The sequence below is a fragment of the Polyodon spathula genome, chromosome 16 (assembly GCF_017654505.1).
Source record: "Polyodon spathula isolate WHYD16114869_AA chromosome 16, ASM1765450v1, whole genome shotgun sequence".
Taxonomy (NCBI): Eukaryota; Metazoa; Chordata; class Actinopteri; order Acipenseriformes; family Polyodontidae; genus Polyodon; species Polyodon spathula.
In genome coordinates this window covers 12,431,790-12,436,824 of record NC_054549.1, presented here as the reverse complement: position 1 = coordinate 12,436,824, position 5,035 = coordinate 12,431,790, and the positions used below count along the sequence as shown (strand labels likewise).

At 38.7% G+C, this 5,035-nt stretch overlaps 1 long non-coding RNA gene across 1 annotated transcript; it reads right to left on the bottom strand.

Moving 5' to 3' along the window:
- Positions 1 to 3,910: 3,910 nt before the first annotated feature.
- On the bottom strand, positions 3,911 to 4,678 carry LOC121329333. Its single transcript, XR_005951762.1, has 3 exons — positions 4,194 to 4,678; positions 4,063 to 4,106; positions 3,911 to 3,979 (listed from the first exon to the last, which is right to left on the bottom strand). It is a non-coding gene; the product is annotated as an uncharacterized LOC121329333 (long non-coding RNA).
- Between the last annotated feature and the right edge of the window lie 357 nt (positions 4,679 to 5,035).

Sequence of the window (5,035 nt, the reverse complement as noted above, 5' to 3'; positions counted from 1 at the left end):
GGCAAAAATCCCAGTGGCTAGATGTGCCAAGTTTATAGATACATACCCCAAGAGACTTTCAGCTGTAATTGCTGCAAAAGGTGGCTCTACAAAGTATTGACTTTGGGGGAGGGGGGGTGAATACTTATGCACGCTCAAGTTTTCTGTTTTTTTGTCTTATTTCTTGTTTGTTTCACAATAAAAAATATTTTGCATCTTCAAAGTGGTAGGCATGTTGTGTAAATCAAATGATATAAACCCCCAAAAAATCAATTTTAATTCCAGGTTGTAAGGCAACAAAATAGGAAAAATGCCAAGGGGGGTCAATACTTTCGCAAGCCACTATATATATATATATATATATATATATATATATATATATATATATATATATATATATATATATATATATATATATAATTGGTTTAATTGATAATTACCAGATGATCTTCAATGACAATGCAGAGGCTCTGCTAGGGATTCCTAGTTATATTTTGCCCAGCTGGTTACACCTGTGATTACTGGGTCAGTGATGGTTCTTGTCGTGTCACACTCAGGACCCTCACAGGCATCAACTCCACCAAGACGGAACTGGGTCCACATGACAAGGGATGTGGACAAGCGTGGGAAGATTATTGGAACTTCTTTCAACAGACAGACAATCTGACAAGCAATTGTTTTATGTTCCATTAAAAAAATTAATGTTAGTACCATCTAGTGGGAGAATGCTGTAAATGCGGTTTCAATTCATGGCTGGAAGGGCATTTATGCTACCCAGTGGTAGCATTTCCTTAAACATCTGAATTTACAGCACCCTCCTCCTGAATTGCATGTTTGTTACTATATTTAAACCAAACCGCTTAGAATTAATTGGTAAGCCCTTTTACAGTACAGATTGGAGTTGTTATAGTTGTTCAGCTGCAGTAGGAGACTCCTGCTTATTGTTCCTTATTACTTATGTTATGGTGACATCTGGTGGCCGAAAGCAGGTATGACTAATTTATTCCTGATCTTTTCTTTTGAATGATCTCCAGGACAAAACCTTTAATTGCTTTAGATTCTTCAACGCAGAAGAGATGACGAAGAAAGCTGACGAACGCAACCACAACCTCCATCAATACCTGAAATGCATCACAGACGCCTATCACATCAGATTAGAGTTGGCATCACGTGAATCCGGGTTTTGGGATAATATAAATAAACAAAGAAAAATGCACCTGTGTAACCTTGAGGTACTTTAAATTGAACGTCATTCGAGCATTTTAATTTCCTCTAACCTTGGAGTCAAAACAGTATGAATGTATTCCATACAATATATTCCAATCGAAGCATTCCAGTATTGAGCACACAGTGACGTCATTTGAAAAGGGTTCCAAAAGGCCCTACTCACCAAAGATTATTTTTATGTAAATCTTTCCTAGAAACGTTACACTGTAACCTAAATATGCAAGAATGAAACAAAGCTTGTTGAACGGATTTGAAACCAGTTTTTAGATCAGTTTTACATGTTGGTAATTATCATTTGCACTGGGTTTATGCTTAATTGCTAAACACCTGGGTTCTCAGTATTACAATAGAATACCTAACTATCCACGTTTCAGGCCAGCTGAATGTGTTGCCATGACGACTGGAGACCCCTTCAAGATTAATAATATACAGAAAATATAGGACAGGAGGGGGAGGAGAGAAAAAAACCCACCACATTGTTAAACAAAAGAACTGCCTAAAGTACAGGATTTTATTTCCACACATTGGTTAAATGTTCAGATTGATGCAAGATAACGTTTGGCTGTTAATGAAAATAAAAAAGCCGTTATTAAATTAGCTTTATATATGTATTAGCTGGTTGTATGAATTGTTTTTATTTAAACAAGCCCAAACTTCAATAATGCTCAAATCGGAATTCTAAAAGGCGTAACTAATAATCAAATCAAGCGGAGTAACGATTCTTTATTTTAGAAGGCACTATCCGAAACGTTGGTCTACCTGACTGCGTTTTCCAGCCTACTTGTTGCCTCGTTGAATTATAATTATGTGCTCAACTGGTTATTTGATGAAAAAGTTATTTGCATAAAAATCAGAACAGTTTTAGTACTCAACATTTATTGTTAACCCCCTGGGTTTATATAAATACAATGGCATTTTATGTTAAAAAAAAAACAACAACAAAAAAACATGTAAACCTCAATATAAATCTTAATGTAACATTCAAATATGAACAATGAAATAATGTATAAAAATACTGGACTACAAAAAAAGTTATCATTCATAAACAGGTAGAGGCGTGATTAATCTGTATAGATAACACAGCGGGTGTTAATTCAGCAGTATTTAAACAAGGAGACAGCTGCTCTTGCAGGTCTCATTTCTGCTAAACTACGAGCTAATTAACAGATGTATTAATGCCTAGGCTACTGTTCAGTGTACGGTAGGATCAGCGTTTTCCACACACAATGCATTAATCAGTACTCCTGTACCAAGCAACGTTATCAGAATCCAGCAAACTAGGAGAAATGTCCACCTTTCTCACAAAAAAGTAGGGCGTGTGCATTGAACAATTACACGCTACAGGCGGTAGATACAGCCATCGCATAACCTGTGGAGTCAGTCTACTTGTTGTTGTACTGTATAGTTTTTTGAATTCCATTAAAAGATACCGATTTATGCCTTTCCAAATTCAAATCATTATGAAAAAAATCACAAAGGCCATGAGCGGGGGGTTCGGTACAGCTCTCGTTGTAGACAGTTAAACCGGCCAACAAACCAGTCTTTCACAATGAAAGCCAACCTATTTACTGCTCTTTCAGCCTTACAAGTAAAGCACCAGTCACATTGAATTCAGCACCTCGCAACACTGATTAACAATCGAAACTGGAAACCCATCTCCCCCCATCCCCCGCGCAGTAGCAGCGTAATAGTTCAAATACAAATTACGCACTTTGTACATTCCCTTCCGCTGCGTTTATTTCTGCTTGAAGAGGGCTCGGCTGTCTTTGGTGTTCCCGCAGTCCGTGTTATTGATTCAAGTCGTTTTCATCTTCTTCGGATATCGGGATGTGGATATCGTGAAGCTCGTACCGCGGGGGGTCGTCCAGCTGAACCTCGTCGAAATGTTCTTGCGGGCGGCGCTGCTGATTCAACACGTTCAGCTCTTCCTCCGAAGTTGGTGGCTGCGGGTGCGAGTCACCAGCGTGTCCTTGGCTTGGTCGGATATCGGCTTTTCGGTTCCCCGGAGAGTTTTCGTGCGGGTCAATCGGCATTTTCAAAGCTTCGTCGTAAGGCGGAGGCATCTCCAAAGCGTAGAGATTGTAAGGCGGGGGCGCAAAACCCCTGTTCACCTGACCGAATGGAAAAGGCAGTTGGCTGTCAGGCGGGAGCTGCGCGCTGTTAAAAGCTGAAAAATAAATACGTTATTAACATCCTTCTATTAAAAACCTTAAAAAATGAACGACTAATGTTTGTAGTAAGAAAAAAAAATCCTTATGGATTCCTCCCCGTAGGCAGTCAATAGTCTATTTTGCTGCTATTGTAACCATGGACAGGTTTTGTGTCGACAACTTTTCACAAGAAGAAATGCACAGACTAGTCGTCTGCTAGTCCATATACGCAATTTAAGGTCGAAGTGGAAGGGGCTTACATGTAATGGTGCTTCTGCTGTCAACGGTGCTCTGGTTGTCCATGCCAACGATTGCTATTTCACAGGGATGTTCTGTCAAGGTTTGTCCCGGCGGCTTGTCCTTCCTACAGCAGAACTTCACGCAGCTGACAATAATGCCACACAACAGGAGGGCCAAGATTGTCAGCAGAATGAAGGTGGGGGGGGGGGGGGGGGAGAATAAATATATATATATATATATATATATATATATATATATATATATATATATATATATATATATTCCTACATCGTAATAAATTGTAGTATTCAAGTACGAATATAAATATGATAACTCACCACACATACCACAGATTAGACCACTTGAAGTTCTCACTTTGACACCTATGAAAATAGTACACGTTACACATTTAGCGTAAGTTTTGAACACTGCAGAACTTATAAATTGTCACAGGAAGAAAACTTACGTTTTAGGGTCCTCACACTCCTTCTCGGCTGTAGTGAACGATGCCTATAAAATAGAAAAAAAAAACACAACACTGTCTCAACAGCTGTACATAGCGACTGTGGACAAGAAGACTGGGAGAACGACACTCACCTGGAGAAACAGAATTGGTAAAACAAGATTGCCGTTCACAATGGAGTACATGGTGATCCTGTTTTTACATCCAAACCGCTTTTATCAGAGCGAAAAAAAAAATTAAGCTGACACAGGCTATTACGGCGTTCAGCAGCGTGCTTTTAAATTTTATATATCCATGACACGCCCGTTTTTTCACAACACACTCCTCCTATTAACGATGACGCGCCCTCTGTGCAACCGAACTAGAAGCCAAGCAAGCATTCTGTGTTTTACATTATTTATTGTAAAGCGAGTGGCTCTTATTCCACTTGCCTTGGGGGCACATGGCTCGCAAACAAACAGGAAGATGCAGTCAATCACTCCCCTTATGAGCTCGTCTACGTGAGAGAAATTGACCAAAAGCATACAAGACAAAAAAGCTCAGAGTGCCACATGACCATAAAAGAGTTGAAAACCAAATCACATGACAAATTTGACTATCCTTGTACAGCTAATAGAAATATTACTATTAGTAAATGACAGTAAAACAACAATAATTAATATTAGATATATTAATCTGCTATTTTGAGTGGAGTTGATTTTTCTATAGAGCTGATGCAATTTAAATTAGTTTTGATTAGTTACTGCTATACTCAGATAAACCCAGCTCCAATAAAAAATGCCATATTTTGGACACCTCTTTGATGAAATATATCTTTATTTTCATTTACTGCATGCTAGCTTGTTTGAATCAAGATGGATTTAATTCTTTCGGTTAATTCAGTATTGTCACTCAATGTGTACATTGATATGCCCAGTTTTAGCAGAGAGGGGTGGGCTGCAGCACTGACATTAATAACCTGCTATAGTATGGCTTG